The sequence below is a fragment of the Eschrichtius robustus genome, chromosome 20, assembly GCF_028021215.1.
Source record: "Eschrichtius robustus isolate mEscRob2 chromosome 20, mEscRob2.pri, whole genome shotgun sequence".
NCBI classification, from domain to species: Eukaryota; Metazoa; Chordata; class Mammalia; order Artiodactyla; family Eschrichtiidae; genus Eschrichtius; species Eschrichtius robustus.
Genome location: NC_090843.1, coordinates 51,005,648 through 51,024,960, shown reverse-complemented (window position 1 = coordinate 51,024,960; position 19,313 = coordinate 51,005,648). Strand labels below are relative to the sequence as shown.

Genomic DNA, 19,313 nt, shown 5'->3' with positions numbered 1-19,313 from the left:
TGTTTAATTTTTTTTTTAAGACAAGTAGAGGTCATAGAGACCAACACAATTTTTTTTTTTTAACAATTTTAATGATGTAGTGAGATGTGGGCTTTTTTTTTTTTTATTTATTTATTTATTTATTTATGGCTGTGTTGGGTCTTCGTTTCTGTGCGAGGGCTTTCTCCAGTTGCGGCAAGTGGGGGCCACTCTTCATCGCGGTGCGCGGGCCTCTCATTATCGCGGCCTCTCTTGTTGCGGAGCACAGGCTCCAGACGCGCAGGCTCAGCAGTTGTGGCCCACGGGCCCAGTTGCTCCGCGGCATGTGGGATCCTCCCAGACCAGGGCTCGAACCCGTGTCCCCTGCAGTGGCAGTCAGATTCTCAACCACTGCGCCACCAGGGAAGCCCACTAGTTTTCTCTTGAATATATCAAGCTAATTTCTGCCTCAGGGCCTTTACACCTGCTACTCCTGCCTCCTATGTTCTAGATTTGGCTTCTGCTCCCCATTCAGGTCTCAGCTGAAATGTCACTTCCTCAGAGAGCCTTTTCCTCACAGCATTTATCACTACCTGCAATGATTCTGTTGCAGTGTCTGGAATACTATAAGAGGCTGCGCAGGGCTCTTCAGGGTCTTACCTACCTCCTGATGGCCCCAGTCTAACCGAGTCACTCCCTTGCTTCAGTGCCCTCAGGATAAAGTGTAAACTAAGTAACGTGGCTCCAGCTTACTTTGCCAGTCTCGTCTCTTGTTACGCCTCTTTTTCAGCTCAACTGAATTTTTTTCAGTCCCCCAATTGCCTGGTATTCTCTCTCACTTCTAGGTCTTTCCATAACCTGTTCCTTCCATGACTGGTTAAATTTTCTCTTAGGATCCTTTATCCTTCTATGACAAAGCAGTTAATAATATAGTGAATGAGCACACAGATTATTGAGCCAGACATCCTGGCTATGGTTCTCAGCCTCATTATTTTACTGTGTGACCCAGGGCAAGTAACTTCTCTCTACTTCAGTTTCCTCATCTATAAAACAGGAATAATGATTGTTGTTGTAAAAGAGGGTTGTTACGATTAAAGGAATTTAATATGTGTAAAGTGCTTAGAACAGTGCTTGGCACATTGTAAATGCTATGTGTCTGCTGTTATTATTATTAATTAATTAATTTATTTATTTATTTATTTTTGGCTGTGTTGGGTCTTCGTTGCTGCACGTGGGCTTTCTCTAGTTGTGGTGAGTGGGGGCTACTCTTTGCTGCAGTGTGCAGGCTTCTCATTGTGGTGGCTTCTCTTGTTGTGGAGCACGGGCTCTAGGCGCGCAGGCTTCAGTAGTTGTGGCACGTGGGCTCAGTAGTTGTGGCTCTAGAGTGCAGGTTCAGTAGTTGTGGTGCACAGGCTTACTTGCACCGCAGCATGTGGGATCTTCCCGGACCAGGACTCAAACCTGTGTCCCCTGCATTGGCAGGCGGATTCTTTTCTTTTTTAAAATTTATTTATTTTGTTTATTTATTTTTGGCTGTGTTGGGTCTTCGCTGCTGCACGCAGGCTTTCTCTAGTTGTGGTGAGCAGGGGCTATTCTTCCTTGCAGTGCATGGGCTTCTCATTGCGGGCTTCTTGTTGCAGAGCACGGGCTCTAGGTGCACGGGCTTCAGTAGTTGTGGCACATGGGCTCAGTAGTTGTGGCACGTGGGCTTAGTTACTCCGCGGCATGTGAGATCTTCCCGGACCAGGGCTGGAACCCGTGTCCCCTGCATTGGCAGGTGGATTCTTAACCACTGCACCACCAGGGAAGTCCCTGCTATTATTATTATAGGTCCTCTACTAGACTGTAAGTTGTGAGAGGACAAATAATATATATATTTTATATGTATGTCACTACTGTGTCTCCTGCATCTAGAGCAGTGTCTGGCACATAGTGGGCACATAGTGTCTGGCACATTGTTCAGTGACTGAATAAATTACATCTTTCTTTGGATTGGCAGTCCCTTGGTGGTGTCAACATGGTTGAAGCAGTTCCAGATATTATATCTTCTTACATCCAGTTTTTGTGGGAAAGAGCAACAGATCTTCCCAGAAGGAACTCCTTGTGCATTTTTGGCTCTGACTGGGTTACATGCCCATCCATGAAACAGTCATTGTAACTTAGGGAATGTTATGTGTTGATTGACTTGGGGTCTAGGCTATGTGCTCATCCACATGGTCTGAAATTGGAGTAGGGGTGACTCTCTGAATGAGTATCACTGGATATAGTGAGTGAATGCTTGGCAGGAAAAAAAAGTCACAATTTCGCCCTTGGTAAGACATTCAAATAGGGAAATGGCTCAGGAGACCCTTATGGTTCAAATATAAGAAAATATGCTGTCATCATATAGATTCCAGCAGGCCTTCCCAGGGGCTGTGTGTGGTGGTGGGGTTAGGAAGTCACAGTTTCCAGAAGCTTCAGGGGCAGCTATGGCCTACTTTTTAGTCATCCATTCATCAGAACATAGTGTCGATATTAATTCTTGCTCCTTTCTGGTTCTGCAATTCCCCTGTGGTGCCAAATGTGCTCTCATTCCAAAGGATAATACTTTTGCAAGTAATGACAACCCTTCTAAGCCTGGAGCTAGCCTCTGTAGAGCCCCACCTACAGGATGTCCTGTTTACTGCCCACCACCCTGCTCTGTCAGCTGTTGTAGTTTACTCTACGTATGTCCAGATGGAACTCCCTAGCTGGGAGGCTATTCATACATGAAGCCTGAACCTTTGAGTAGATTTGCTTTTCTAGGGACAGGATTATGCCAATTTATACACTGTTTCCTTCAGCAACATATGTATATATGTAAAAGCCTATGTATGTAAAAGTCACAAGCATCTGAGGAGAAAAAAAAATTCTTAGTTTCCTAGGTGCTGCAGGGAGTAACCCTTAGTTTCTTAGGGACCTGAGAATTCCATTATATGCATTTGTATATGTCTTCCTGCCTCCTTTTACAGAAGAATGTGAGCAGGCTCTATTACCTCCAGCATGTCTGTGACACTCCATTTACAGCCTTTTCAACCTTTACTCTAGGGCCTATTTTTGCTTTTTTCCAAAATGAGGAAGACCCTTAATGTTAGATGAGGAGTTCAAATATTAATCTTAGATGAGGAGTTCAAATATTCTTACCAGGTCCTGGCATCCAGCAGTAGCTTTTGCTTTCCCTAGAAGTAAAGCGAACTTAAGACCCTTCACAAAAGAATGGAACTTCTTCTCTTTCTCTCTCTCTCTCTGTGTCTCTCTCTGTCTGTCTGTCTGGACTTACATTATATCTTGGTCTCTATTCCTCCAGACTCTGAATTGTAGACAGGAGATTGGGCTGGAGGTAGGATGGAAGAGTCACGGTGATAAGGAGAGTTTGGTCCTGTACCTCCTCTTCCCTTTAACTGCAGTGCATCGCCCACAGCTTTCAAGTTTGCATTGTTGAGGTGAATTCCCTGGTGGTCCAGTGGTTAGGACTCCATGCTTTCACTACCTAGGGCCGGGGTTCCATCCCTGGTTGTGGAACTAAGATCCCACAAGCCACCAGACGCTGCCCCCCCCCCCCCCACAGACACAAAAAAGTTTGTATTGTTGAATTCCTGGGACTGAATTGAGCCTAGTTTCTTGTTGGATTATGCTAAGGCAGCAGTCTAGGTAGGGGTCTAGGGGTGATAGCTGGGCCTCCTTGGGCTAAAGGCCTGGTTTCTGTTTACCAATTTGCAAAAGAGCCAGACTCCACAGCGAGAGTTGTAAAGTAGGGGACTATTAACCTGCAAGTCCCTCGATGGCACATATGAGATGCCTAGAGCATTTTCGTCCCATAAACAGTACGTGCTTGATAAACAGACTGAACAGTGCATTCTAGGTGCAGTCACCTTCTTGACAAGGTCCCCAGGGCTTCTGAGCACCTACTGGCCAGTAGTGTATTCAGGGATGTCAAAGTTGACTCTTGCACAATTACCCCTCAGTGCATTCTAGATGTGATCGTATTCTTGAAAGAAACCTAAATTTATCAGTAGTCACGTCAGAGCATTCAGGCCTTTAAGTGTAAGTGGGATCCAGAATCCTGGAAGTGCTATGAAGTCTACGGCCCCTATGGGCACCGCGTTTAGAAACCTACGCTACCTTCCAGAAGCCTCAGACCCTTGGGCAGCCGCCAAAGCCTCTAAGTTTAAGTCCTCAAAGACAGCGGCCATGTCCACCCGAGACCCGGGGGTCCAGGGCATCAGGCACTGAGGCAGACACCCCCCCGGTGCGGGCTGCGCAGGCGCGGGCGGCCCGAGAGGGCCCCGGCGCTCCAGGCTGCGCAGGCGCAGGAGCGGCTGCCGGCGAGTCCCCACGGCGGCGGCGGCGGCGGCGGCAGCGACGACTGAAGGGTCGGGGCGTGGAGCGGCAGTGGCGGCGGCGGGCGGCAACGGAGCAGCCATGAGGGCCGGGCCCAGTCACCGACAGTGAGTGGTGGTGGAAGCGGGGTGGGCGACGGGAGGGAAGGGGGTAACCTGCTGGAGGGATACTCCGACTTGGTGGGGGGGGGCTCTGCCTGTCGGAGGCAAAGGGGCGTGGGGGAGGGACAGTTTGAGATGATGATGCGGGAATTTGGGGCAGGGGTGGTCAGATGGCCCGGCGTCAGGGCTGGACAGCTTGGGGAGGGAACGGTGTGCGCGCTGCAGAGTGAAGGAGCCCGCCGCTGGGGCAGTGTCCCGCGCTCCCCCGTTTGTCATCGTCCCTTCCCCCGGGAGCTTTCGGTCGCCTCTCCCTTTCTGCTTCTTTCAGGGAATCGTCTCGGGGGGTGGGGGTGCGTGGAGGATGAAAGCCCTGCTGGGGCTGAAGAAGACGGCTCTGGTCCAGGCAGGGAAGAACCGGTCGCCCGGAGTAATAGGCTGCTCTGGGTAGAGGGTGGGGGTCGTTTAAAGCTGGGAGGGGTCCAAGGAAAAGAGCTAGGGGCTTAGAGTCCGGCAGTTTCGAACCCACGTCCACCGCTGTTTAAAGCTGAAAGGTAACCTTGGGCAGGTCCCACTTAACCTTTCTGAACCTCTGGAAGATGTAATGTGTTTCAACGGACTGTTGCAAGCATCATGTATGTGATTGAGATCGTTTATAAAAATTGTAAATTGTGAGTACTGTGCCGAGGTTGCTATATCACCAACAGTATCACTGGATTTTAGATCTTACCGTTATTAATGGAATGACTGATTTCTTTGTCAAGGCGAAACATATTGTTTGTAAAACCTCAGTAGGCACAGACGTGTTTTCTTCATCAGCACAGCAGATCATGTGCAGAAATACCAGTTTCTTCTGTGATGTGACAAATTAACCATCAGACTTGTGTAGGAAAAATACCATACTCTCAGGCATTTTTACAAATGGTATGTAGTTCCTTACTCAAGTGGGAGGCAATAGAGAATGGAAGGCCAACCTGTTAAATGCTTTCTGAACACAGCCCGTTTAGGTTTGTTCCCTTGTAACCACAGTTGGTACTAACGTGCTTTATGATGAGTTGAAGAAACTAGTTTGAGACAAACTGGGAGGGGTGCACAGTGAGGGATGTGCAAATACAATTTGTTATTTTTTAATTGTAAAATAGTTTTTCGTTGCAAGAGTCTCTGGTTGCCCCAAGGCCCTGTCTCTATTTTAGAGGTTAGATAGCATATAGCAACTTTTCATCTCCACTTTTTGTTACCCTGCCTGTGGAACCTCCAGGGTGGAGTGCCTCTCAAAGAAAGACAGAAGCAGCTGTGCAAGAGCCCAAGAGGTGGCTGGTTTGTTTCTGAGGGGCTGAAGGAGCGCTCCTGAGGCTTTGTTGTTGTTCTTGCTGTTTAGGGTGGACAAAGCAGAGGACAGAGTTAAACTGTGTACTTGGAGAGAGAGAAAATGGCTTTCTAGTCACAGCTTTTGAAAGAGATGAAACTCCTTTCAAAAGGACAGAAAGAGACGATGCTTCATCTCTGCTGCCTCTGAGGATGCAGAGCTTGAAATGGCGAGGTCTTTTGGAAATTAGTGAGTGATTTGTCTTTCATCTGACCAAAGGTAGGGAGTATTAGATCCTTGAAGGTTCACAGATAAGGGGAATGAATTATTTTATAGGAATAGGGAAATGCACCTTAGTTGTCTTTAACTTCTCCATCTGGTAAAATGTGTTTTACTTCTTTCCTGGAAATACACAGTGATATATCATTTTTAACTTTTTGCTTTAGTTCCTTGGCTGTCCCGATAAAATCTCTGTCCATAACACAGAGGTAAGTTTTTTATTCTTATTTAGAGGATAGTTTAAAAAAGAAAGCATTTGTTACTGTTGTCATAGGTCATTTACAGGATACAAATTTATTCTATCTTTCACCACCACATGGAAGATGAAGTAGAGGTATAAAATGTTAGAACTAACCTAACCATCTTATTTTTAATAGTTGGACATTTATTTTTAATTTTGGTAATGCATTTTCCCCTCTATTGGAAATTTCCATCAGTTCAAACAAGTCCATAAGTGCTATCCTTATTACGTTAAAATGGTAGAGGTTTGTTCAGCTGTGATGAGAATTTCCTGTCCTCTCCTTCTATTCTCTTTCCTATTTGTGGTTCCTTTTATGTAGTAGATTACTGTTACAGAATGAGTAGTCTTCCCCTGAGGGAAAGAAAGAGGATGGCCAGTGCCTTGATTGCCTTGTTGTGTGAGCAGTCCGTCTAAAGTGGGGATGTAAGGACTTCCCCTGAATCCCTGACATAGCAAGAGCTAAAATAAAAGGAATAAGGTTTACCAGTTCATTTTTATTCTAATAAAATGAATCATTTTTCTTTAAAAAAAAAAAAAAGCAAAAAGCATCTCATGCCTCAGGGGAGCCTTTTTATTTTTTTAAAAAATTAATTAACTGATTAATTAATGTATTTTGGCTGCATTGGGTCTTCGTTGCTGCTCGCTGGCTTTCTCTAGTTGCGGCGAGTGGGGGCTGCTCTTCCTTGCGGTGCGCGGGCTTCTCATTGCGGTGGCTTATCTTGTTGCGGAGCACGCGCTCTAGGCGCGCGGGCTCTACAGCGCAGGCTCAGTAGTTGTGGCGCATGGGCTTAGTTGCTCCGTGGCATGTGGGATCTTCCCGGACCAGGGCTCGAACCTGTGCCCCCTGCATTGGCAGGCGGATTCTTAACCACTGCGCCACCAGGGAGGCCCCTCGGGGGAACCTTTTTAAAGCAGTCGGTATAAAAACAAAATTTTGGTGTTTTTACCTCCCTCTCTTTTTTCACTGAGAATATTTGCTTGCAAACAGAATCTTTGTTTCTTCAGAGCCTTTCTGATCTTGCCACCCATTCCTTAGCTGAAGTCACTTTTGTGATATTTTTATAGCCACTTAATAATTGACCACAAAGGGGTGGTTTTTTTTTTTTTTTTGGTTTGTCATTTGTTTTGGTTCTTGATAGAGTGCTAACAACTTTAAAGGAATACTATATGAGAAAATGTTAAAAAGGAAAAGTAGAGTGGATTTATTTATTTATTTATTTATTAAACTGAAGTATAGTTGATTTACAATGTTGTGAGGAGAGTGGATTTAACTTAGTGAATTTGTAAGTTGGTTCTGATGTTTGGAAGGTAAAGGATTCAAGAATGGACCTGTGGTTCAGAGTAACCTTCTGAGGACCAGGGTTTGCTTATCAGTGTTTATTTATTTAGCATAGTTGTTGGCATAGAGTAATTGCTCATTAAATATTTGCTGAAGGGAAAAATAATAATATGAATCATAATCAGCAAACATGGGTTCAAATCTTCTGCAACTTTGTGTATCTTTGAATAAGCTTACCCTTGTGTCTTTACCTGTTTCCTCATCTATAAAACAAAGATAATAATTGTACTTACTTCATAGGGTTGTTGTGAGGGTTAAATGTGGTAATACATGTAAACTGTTTAGAGTGGTACCTGATACTCAGTAAATGCTAAATGAATGCTAATTATTACTAGTGTTTGTTGGATACACACTCTCTTTGTGCCCAAATCACTGGTCAAAGATGATTATGACATAGCCCTTGCCCTCTGGGAGTTCACAGTCTAGTGAAGGAAACAGAAGTATACAAAGTAATTATATAGAATGCAATATCTGTTTCATCAAATCTGTGGTGCTAATGATTGTAAGGCTCACAGTTCTTTTGCATACCACTAAGAAAGAAGAAATGCTGCTAATGAGACTGGCGTGCCATCAGTTGTAAGATGTATACTGTTTTCAGAGAAATGTGACGGAAAAAAGGGTGTCTTAGAATTAGATGGAGAGACTTCCCTGGGGTCCAGTGGTGAAGACTCCATGCTTCCACTGCAGGGGACGATGGTACGATCCCTGGTCGGGGAACTAAGATCCTGCATGCCAAATGGCCAAAAGAAAAAAAAAAAAAAAGAATTGATGGAGTATAGTAAATGGTGCTCTACTAGAGAAAGGTACAGCTTGTTATGAGAGTTGATGGAAGGGCTGGGTTCAGATATTGTCAGTAAAGGCCTCTGCTGCATTGAACCTGCATGATAGGCCCTCACAGATGGACATGGAAGATAGGACATTCCAGACAGACAGTAAAGTCTGAAAATGGGAAGGGAGAGGGCATTATTGATGTGTACCACCATATCAGGGCAAGCAGGAGGAGGAAATGAGCTAAGGCTTTGGCAGAGTAACATTGTATAATGCAGCAGAGCAGGACAGGAAGCTTGGAACATTTTCAGAAGAGACATGGGCCTAATTCTTGGATTTAAACTCCTAAAATATCACAACTCTAAAAAGATGATTCTAATACAATAAATTGGGAAGTGAGAGTATGTGTGAGAAGTGAAGTGGTCGGGGGAAGGGCTGAAACTTTACAGCTGACCAGAGAGGGGATAAGTGTGAAGTCTCTGTACTCTTGGTGTGAGGTGAATGCTTTTTCAGCAGAGAAGTGTTTAATATCTATTTCTGTCTTTTCACTGCCTATCAAGGTCTTGATTGTGTCCCTTTTAGAGCTTTGTAACTTAGAGTGAAAAGGAATACAACTTGAGAGGAAAAATGCTAAATTTTCTTTATTAAAGATACATTTAATACAAGGAGGGTAATAAGTTATCAGATTTGATAACTCAGTTATAAAATGGTGGTTTGGTACAGTGCTGGATTGTACAGTTTCATGGGAAAATATAGGTCATTTAAGGAGTGACTTAAAAGACTCAGAAGAAAAGAAAAAAAGAAAGACTCAGTTACTAATTTTCTGGTAACTAACCCTGAAGCTAGTAGGGAAAACTATGAAAAACGAAAAATAGCATAAGCATGAATTTCTGTAGTGTCTTTTCTTTTCACCGGTAAGCCAAAACTTGACTCTCTCTCTCTCTCTCTCTTTTTTTTTTAAGTATTTATTTATTTATTTGGTTGTGCCGGGTCTTAGTTGCAGCAGACAGGCTCCTTAGTTGCAGCTCACCAGCTCCTTAGTTACAGCACATGGGCTCCTTAGTTGTGGCATGCATGTGGGATCTAGTTCCCTGACCAGGGATCGAACCCGGGTCCCCTGCATTGGGAGCATGGAGTCTTAACCTCTGTGCCACCAGGGAAATCCCCAAAACTGGACTCTCTTAAGCTTTTTGGACTCTGGTCTCATTGAAAAGTTTTGGGGTTGATCCTCAGCAGTCAAATTCAGCAAACATTGAAGTGCCTACTGTGTGTTAGGCATTGTGCTAGGCACTGAGAATTAAAATGTGAATGACATGATCCTTGTTTTTAAGGTGCTCACTTTTTTTTTTTTTTTTTTAATTTTTTGGCCACACTGCTCGGCATGTGGGATCTTGGTTCTCCCACCAGGGATTGAACCCGTGCCCCCTGCATTGGAAGCATGGAGTCTTAACTAACCACTGGACCACCAGGGAAGTCCATTAGGGTGCTCCCATTTTAAAAAAAATTATTTATTTATTTATTTATTTATTTATGGCTGCGTCGGGTCTTCGTTGCTGTGCGGGCTTTCTCTAGTTGCGGTGAGCGGGGGCTACTCTTCATTGCGGTGCGCGGGCTTCTCATTGCGGTGGCTTCTCTTGTTGCAGAGCACGGGCTCTAGGTGCGCGGGCTTCAGTAGCTGGCTCCCAGGCTCTAGAGCACAGGCTCAGTAGTTGTGGCTCACGGGCTTAGTTGCTCCGCAGCATGTGGTATCTTCCCAGATCAGGGCTTGAACCTGGATCCCCTGCATTGGCAGGCGGATTCTTAACCACTGCGCCACCAGGGAAGTCCCCTAGGGTGCTCACATTTTAATTGGAGGCTGACAAATATGTAATTATGAACCAATACAGTATGTGCTGTCATAGAGATCTGCACTAAGAGCTATGGGAGCACTGGTTCTGCCTGGTGGTGGGAAAGGAAGGTTGGAGAAGGCTTCCTGGAGGAAGAATCAATTGAGTCTTGAGGAATGAATAGTTTGGCTGCTTCAACAGAAAAGAATTGGAGAAGATAGTATTTCAAGTGCAAAGAACAACTTGCACAAGGGTATAAGAGTATGGACCCTCAGGCTAGTGGTTTAATGTGCATAGATCATGGGGTATGAGGTAGAAGTAGAAGGACATGAGGTGAAAGATGGGTTGGAGCCCAATTGTGGATGGCCTTGGTGAGGGGTCTGAATTTTATTTTGTAGGTGCTGTGGGAGAGTTCAGATCACTATTTAAGAAAAGTAACACTGATGGATCAACAGCAAGGTCCTATATCCTGTGATAAATCATAATGGTAAAGAATATGAAAAAGAATGTATATGTACAACTAAATCATTTTGCTGTATAGCAGAAATTAACACAACATTGTAAATCTACTATACTTCAATATAATAAATTAAAAAAAAAAAGAAAAGTAATCTAACACTGTTGACAGTGTGGAAGTTAGATTTTAAAAGGAGAACTTGGCCGCAGGGAGACAGTTCGTTATGAGACTGGTGTGATGGTTGCTTGAGAGATATTGAAGATCTCAATTACAGTGGTAGTGATGGAATTGTAGACAGATTAAAAAGCTTTTTAGGAGACTGACTAGAAGGATCTTATTGACTTTATGTTGGGGAGTGTGTAAGGGAGAAGGAGTTGCCGAAGATGGATTTGAAATTCCTTGCTTGGGCAACTAAGTGAATGGTGATGTCATTAAACAAGATAGGGAATACAGGAATAAGAGGGTGTTACATTTGAGGGAAAATGAGTTTGATTTTGGTATGTTAGATTTGAGGTGTCTGGGAAATCCAGGAGCAAATGTCCAATAGGCTTCTGGATATTTGGGTCTAGAGTTCGGTAGAGAGGTTTAGAATGGAGATGCACATCTAGAAATCATTAGGGTGTAAGTAATAGTTAAAGCCAGCATGATGACCCTGTGAGTCTAAGTTCCAGTTGCTTAATACGTTGTTCATTCACATCATCTGGAGGGATTGGCTTAATGGAAATGTGGCACTCAGTACTTTCTCAGTAGTAGTTCATACTTATTTTTACATTTTTTAATGTGTTACATACTTGGCTTAAATTAGCAGCTTTTAGGTTGCAAGCAAGAATAAAACACAAAACTTCTCATCTTAGTGGAAAGAATGGTATTACTCTTAATTAAATAAGGATACCATTCCTGCTTAAAAGCATATATAAGTTTGTAAATTTTTCAATGAAAGGAAATTAGTGTGCACGTCAGCTGTACATTTTCTTTTCCTATTCTCAGTGGTTTACCAGACTTAGAAAACTGCCTTTTCTTTCTTTATTTTTTCTTTCTTTCTCTCCTTCCTTTCTTCCTTCTTTTATTTTTGGCTGTGTTGGGTCTTTGTTGTGGCACACGGGCTCCTCTCTAGTTGTGGCGTGTGGGCTCTGTAGTTGCGGCACATGGGCTCTCTAGTTGTGTCGCGCAGGTTCAGTTGCCCCGCAGCGTGTGGGATCTTGGTTCCCCGACCAGGGATCCAACCCATGTCCCCTGCATTGGAAGGCGGATTCTTAACCACTGGACCACCAGGGAAATCCTGAAAACTGCCTTTTCTAACATCAGTTCCATTATAGATATGGGGGGGAAAAAAAGGTATCTGTTCCACTGAGTACCTCAGATTAGAAGCTAGGTGATTTTTTTTTTTTTTTTTTTTTTTGGCTGCGTTGGGTTTTCATTGCTGCGCGCAGGCTTTCTCTAGTTGTGACCAGCGGGGGCAACTCTTCGTTGCGGTGCACGGGCTTCTCACTGCAGTGGCTTCTCTTGTTGCGGAGCACAGGCTCTAGGCGTTCGGGCTTCAGTAGTTGTGGCTCACAGGCTCTAGAACGCAGGCTCAGTAGTTGTGGAGCATGGGCTTAGTTGCTCCACGGCATGTGGGATCTTCCTGGACCCATGTTCCCTGCATTGGCAGGTGGATTCTTAACCACTGTGCCACCAAGGAAGTCCCAAGCTAGGTGATTTTTATGAACCAAAACCTCAGAAGATTTGATTTGAAGACCACAGGATAATTTTGAATCAGTGATACCAGGTTAGTTCAGAGTTGGGATTGGGAACTCAAGTCAACTAACTCTGTACAGTCTTCTCCTACCACACAGCTTTCCACCATTTATATAATAACTGAAAACACTGAAATAAATATGCCCGATGGTAAGTGAAAGATATACATGCTGTTGTTGCTTTTTGGAAGGACAATTTGGTATAATTTAGGTGCTCTTTTTTTAGTTCATGATTTTGAAATATAAGCAAAGGCATGTTTTATGAAAGGAAGGAATTTGCAGAGTGTTTAAAGTTGTTGGTAGATTTTAGCTAAGCATTTTTAATATTGACATTGAACAGGATGTCTGGCTTTGACTGGAGAATCAAATGCTGGGGATCACAGACATCCCTAGGGTCTTGACTTGGTTCAAGGCTTAGCTTCCCATACTTTTCTTTTTCTCCCTTTCCTGGGGGATTTAATGTTAAAAGGAAAATTAATAATTCTGTAGATATGTTATCTTTTTACCCCTTTATTATGGAAAATTTCAAACATATGCAAGAGTAGACAGAACAGTATAATGAACCCCTATCACTCTGTTACAATAGTTGTCAACTCATGCCTGTCTTGTTTCATCTATGTACCCCCTACCCACTAAGCCACCTACATTATTTTTAAAAAATCCAGGATAATTTCATGAATAAATATTTCAGTATATATCTCTAAAAGATAAGGACTAAAAGAAATCCCACAAAAAATTAACAGACATTTCTTAATAGCATCAGTTATCCAGTTAGTTTTCACATTTCCCCAATTATCTCAATAATTTTTCAGCTGTTTGTTTGGAACAGTATCCAAATAGGTCCATACAGAATGATTTCATATGTCTACTATTTATCGTTTAACCTATAGGTTTGCCCTCCATTTCTTCATGTATTCATTGAAGATCTCTTTTTTTAAAAATATTTATTTATTTATTTTTGGCTGCGTTGGGTCTTCGTTGCTGCATGTGGGCTTTTTCTAGTTGGGGGGAGTGGGGGTACTCTTCGTTGCGGTGCGTGGGCTTCTCATTGAGGTGGCGTCTTGTTGCGGAGCACAGGCTCTAGGTGTGTGAGCTTCAGTAGTTGTGGCACGCTGGCTTAGTTTCTCCGCAGCATGTGAGATCTTCCCGGACCAACCCGTGTCCCCTGCGTTGGCAGGCAGATTCTTAACCACTGCGCCACCAGGGAAGCCCCAAGATCTCTCCTTTTTAACAGCTGTTATCCCCTTTTACTCTTTTGGAGGATTCCTTTTACAGTATGTCGACAAGGTAGGACATTCTCTTTTCAGTTTCTTCCGGTCATTCAAAGCAATTGGCCATTCACAACAAAGATTTATGCATTGCCTACTCTGTGCTGGGAGCTAAGAATGAATTAGCTAGTGTAGCTAGTTCTGCCCACCCAGAGTTTATGTCCTGATGGGAGAAACAAAGTTAGCTATCAGTTATAGAATATAACGTGTTAAGAGGGATGTTAGAGGACCTCAGGGTGCAATGGAAACATGTTAACCCTTAACCCATATTTGGGGGATCAAGAAAGGCATGTGGATGGATGAAAGAATGTTCAATGTAACACCTGAAGGATGACTTGGAGTTAGGATTACTGGCAGCAGAGGGACTGTTGTTTGTAAAGTATAATAAGTTTAACATTTTTATTTTCACTGTTTGAAATAAACAGCATGTTTTTCAGGAAAATCGTGTTTTCAACTTTATTGTACCAAATAATATTAATACACATCTTTATACAAAACATTTTTCTTCCCTTCACAACTGCAAGGAAATCTCAAAACAGCTGTGCAAGTGAAAAATCAGAACCTTGAAAAATAAGCCTAGAATTTCCAACCCGTACAATACCCCCATCGTTTGTTTATTTATTTATTTATGGCTGTGTTGAGTCTTCGTTGCTGCACGTGGGCTTTCTCTAGTTGTGTTGAGTGGGGGCTACTCTTCGTTGCGGTGCGAGGGCTTCTCATTGCAGTGGCTTCTCATTGCGGATCACAGGCTCTAGGTGCATGGGCTTCAGTAGTTGTGGCTCGCGGGCTCCGTAGTTGTGGCTTGCAGGCTCAGTAGTTGTGGCACACGGGCTTAGTTGCTCTGCAGCATGTGGGATCCTACCGGACCAGGGCTCGAACCCGTGTACCCTGCATTGGCAGGTGGATTCTCAACCACTGGGCCACCAGGGAAGCCTGTAACCCCATCGTCTTTCTTAAGGTTAACCTAGGCAGCCAATTTCCATCTATAAGTAGACAGTTTTGGGGAAGCTGAAAAAATCCTTGACAAATTGATTCTAAAATTTATATGGGAACAAAATAGCCAAAACAATTTTGAAAAAGGTTAACAAAGTTGGGAGACTCATACTACCTGATTTTAAGACTTACTAAAGAACTACGGTAACCAAGACAGTGTGGTATTGGCAAAAGGATAGATATATAGATCAATGAACAGAATAGAGAATCGAGAAATAGACCCACACTATTTTTTTTTTTTAATTTATTTATTTTCGGCTGTTTAGGATCTTCGTTTCTGTGCGAGGGCTTTCTCCAGCTGCGGCGAGTGGGGGCCACTCTTCATCGCAGTGTGCGGGCCTATCACTGTCGTGGCCTCTCTTGTTGCGGAGCACAGGCTCCAGACGCGCAGGCTCAGTAGTTGTGGCTCACGGGCCTAGTTGCTCCGCGGCGTGTGGGATCTTCCCAGACCAGGGCTCGAACCGTGTCCCCTGCATTGGCAGGCAGATTCTCAACCACTGCGCCACCAGGGAAGCCCGACCCACACTATTAAATAGGGCTGTTTGATTTTTGACGGAGGTGCAAAGGCAAGTCAACGGAGAAAGGATAGTTTTCTCAACCGCTAGTCATTGGAACAACTAGATATCTATATGCAAAAAAAAGAAAAAAAAGAACCTCAACCTACACTTCACACCTTATGTAAAAATTAACTCAAGATCAATCACAGACCTAAATGTAAAATGGAAAACTAAAAAAATATTTAGAATGAAACAGGAGAAAATCCTTGTTACCTTGAGTTAGGCAAAGAGTTCTTAGATACGGTACCAAAAGCAAGATCCATAAAAAAAAATTGATAAATTGGGCTTCATCAAAATTTAAAACTTTTACTCTGCAAAAGACAAGACACAGACTGGGAGAAAGTATTTGCAAGTCATATATCAAGATAGGAACTGTATATAGAATGTATAAAGAGCTCAAAACTCATCAAGAAGAAAAGCTAATGACACCATTAAAAAAATGGGTGAGAGATTTGAATGACTTCACCAGAGAAGATATATGGATGGCAAATAAGCTCATGAAAATGTCCTCAACATCTTAGTCATTAGAAAAATGCAAATTAAAATCATAATGAGATATGCCATTAGAATGACTAAAAAACAACAAAAGAAAACTGTCCAGATTATGGACTGATGAGGATGCGGAACAATTGGAACTTTGGAAAACACTGTGGTGGTTCCTTATAAAGTAAAACATACACTTAACCATGTGACCCAGGTGTTTACCCAAATGAAATGACAACCTCTGACACAAAAACCTGTATGTGAATATTTATAGCAGCTTTATCGGTACTCACCCAAAACTGGAAACAACCTGAATGTCCCTCAACTTTGGAATGGAAAAACCAACCGTGATATATCCATACAATGGAATACTACTCAGCAACAAAAAGGAACTATTCATATATGCAGTAACGTGAATGAATCTCATATGCATCATGGTAAGTGAAAGAAGCCATACTCAAAAAGGCTACTCTCTACAACCAGGACCTACTGTATAGTACAGGGAACTATATTCAATATCTTATAATAAACTATAATGGAAAAGAATTTGAAAGAAAATGTATATATGTGTGTGTGTGTATATATATATATGTGAGATATATATATATATATATATATATATATATATATATATATATATATATATATATCATATATATATAACTGAATCACTTTGTTGTGCACCTGAAACTAACACAACTTTGTAAATCAGCTATACTTCAATTAAAAAAAAAACTACTCACTACACGATTGAATTTATATGACATTCCTTCATTACCCACAGTGCCTGATACATAGCACATGCTTGATTCCGTCTTCCTTCCTCCTTTCCTCATTATGTTTTTGCTTAGGCTGTTTCCTTTCCCTCCAAGGACACTTCCAAACAGGCAGACAGACATAACCAATAATCTAGTGAATCTCCTGATTAATCTTTAGGATTTAGCTCATAGCTCATTTCTTCTGTGAAGTCTTCCTAATTTCCAAGTCAGAATTAATCACTCCTGCTTCTGGGCTGCTCTGATATTTTAGTATCCTGTTAGCATTACACTTATTATTCTAATGTTTTGTTTCCTCAACTGGATTGTGAGCTCTTTGTGGGTAGGGGTTATGTCTTTTTTACCCTTTTAAGTTCAGCAGCACCTAACAACTAAGCCTGCCAAATTTATTGAGTTTCTAGTATGTGTTGGGAACTAACAATTCTCTGGTAAACACAGTCCCTGTTCTTGTGGAGCTGATGTTCTAGTGAGGGTAAACAGACAACAAACAACTTTTAAAAAATCAGTTGCAGAGCATTAAAATAGAATGATGTATTAGAGGATGAATGGATAGCTACTTTAGATTGGGAGAATAGGGAATATCTCTCTGAGGGTATGACATTTAAGATCCAGGAGGATACAAGGATTTGCAGATCAAACATTCCAGTGCAAAACTAAGGAGGAATGAACTCCGTATGTTGGAGGAACAGGAATAAGGCCAATGTGGCTTGAATATGGTGGGTGAGAGGGAGAGTGATGCAAGAAGAGGACAGAGGCCATATGACGTTGAGATTTGAAAGCTAGGGTAGTGTGCTTCCTTTGGAGGCTTTTTTTTTTTTTTTAAACGGATTTTTTCTTTTAATTAATTAATTTATTTATTCATGGCTGTGTTGGGTCCCCGTCTCTGTGCGAGGGCCCTCTCCAGTTGCAGCAAGCGGGGGCCACTCTTCATCGCGGTGCGCGGGCCTCTCACTGTCGCGTCCTCTCTTGTTGCGGAGCACAGGCTCCAGACGCGCAGGCTCAGTAATTGTGGCTCACGGGCCCAGTTGCTCCGCGGCATGTGGGATCTTCCCAGACCAGGGCTCGAACCCGTGTCCCCTGCATTGGCAGGCAGATTCTCAACCACTGCGCCACCAGGGAAGCCCCCCTTTGGAGGCTTTTAAGCAGGGATGTGATGTAAGTTGATTTGTAATTTTAAAAAGATACTCTGGTTACTGTGTAGAACTGGATTGTAGAGGGATCAAGAGTGGAGGCAAGGAGACTAGTTACAAGGCTATTGTATTAATTCAGATGAGTTGATAGTGACTTGGATTGGGGAGATGCTAGAAGAGCTGTAGAAAAGTAGTAGATTTGGGATATCTTTTGGAAATGAAGTTGACAGGGCTTGCTCAGGAATTGTCAGCAGCCAGGGGAGTGAGGTAAAGAGAGAAATCATGGCTAACTTCCCCATTATTGGCTGGAGAAGTAGGTAGGTAAATGGTGATTATATTTATTGATATGGGTAAGACTGTGGCAGAACATATTTATCAAGAATTCTGTTTTGGTCATGTCGAGTTCGAGCTGCTTGTTTGACAGCCAACTGGAGCTGTAAGATAGTTGGGTAGAAAAGCCTGGCATTCCAGGGAGAAGTCTGGGCTGGAATTGTAGACTTGGAGATCATCAACGTGTAGATAGAAGTTGAAATCATGGAATTCAATCAGGAGGTCACCTAGAATGGTTTGTGTCTAGAGAAGAGAGGTCTGACAGAGAAGGAGCAGCCAGTGAGGTAGGAGGAAAACCAGGAAAAATGATGTTATGGAAGCCAAGTAAAGAACATGTAAAGAAGGGAGTGGACCACTGTATTGCATTGCTGTCTCAGATAAGAGCAGAGAAGTACCTGTGGGATTTGGCAACCTAGAGATTATTGGTGATCTTGAGTTAGAACTATCATTGGACTGGTGGAGATAGATGTCTGATTGTAGTGGTTGGAGGGAGCAAATGAGATGAAAAGCATTTCATTTTCGTATGATGACAGCGAGGTTTTGGAAGCCTATTTCTAAAAACTTCCTGTGTCATTGTTACTAAATTCTTACCTATTTGTATTCCATTGTGGTTATATATTTTTGTTAAAGCATTATAATCTTAATGTTTTTGTACCATCATTTTAGGTAGATTTCTGTTCTCTCAAAACCTAGCTTAGGGGCTTCCTTGGTGGTGCAGTGGTTAAGAACCCGCCTGCCAATGCAGGGGACACAGGTTTGAGCCCTGGTCCGGGAGGATCCCACATGCCGCGGAGCAACTAGGCCCGTGCACCACAACTGCTGAGCCTGCTCTCTGGAGCCCGCGAGCTACAACTACTGAGCCCACATACCACAACTACTGAAGCCCACGCGCCTAGAGCCCATGCACCGCAACGAGAGGGGCCACCGCAATGAGAGGCCCACGCACTGCAGTGAAGAGTAGTCCCCGCTTGCCACAACTAGAGAAGGCCCGCACACAGCAACAAAGACCCAACACAGCCAAAAATAAATAAAATAAATTTATTTTAAAAAAAAAACCAAAAAAACCCCCTAGTTTAACTAGGGTTATGAACAATACACATACACTGGTGAGTGAATGAGACTGTATTTAAGGATCAGGTCCCTGGTTTTGGAAAAGCAGACTGGCTTGACCTTGGCTTTATGATACATCAGTTTTCTCAGCTGTCAAATGAGGATAACAGGACCAGTTTAGCTCAGTGGGTGGTTGTGAGGCATGACTACTAATGAAAATAATTGTAAAACACTTTTGCAAGTTAAAGTGTGATATAAATGCTAAATAATAGTTCTTTATTGGGATGTTGTGAAAATTAGCAATATGCTGTCTCTTAGAGCCCTTAAGTTCCTTTTGAGAAAGGTGATATATACATATA

General features: G+C 42.9%; 1 protein-coding gene across 1 annotated transcript in view; it reads left to right on the top strand.

Moving 5' to 3' along the window:
• The first annotated feature begins 4,271 nt into the window (after positions 1-4,271).
• The window catches only part of FAM222B (family with sequence similarity 222 member B), a 63,347-nt gene continuing 48,305 nt past the window's right edge, over positions 4,272-19,313 (top strand). Inside the window, exon 1 of the mRNA XM_068531581.1 lies at positions 4,272-4,424. The gene's annotated coding sequence lies outside the window, so the exon portion shown is untranslated. The remainder of the gene's footprint in view (positions 4,425-19,313) is intronic.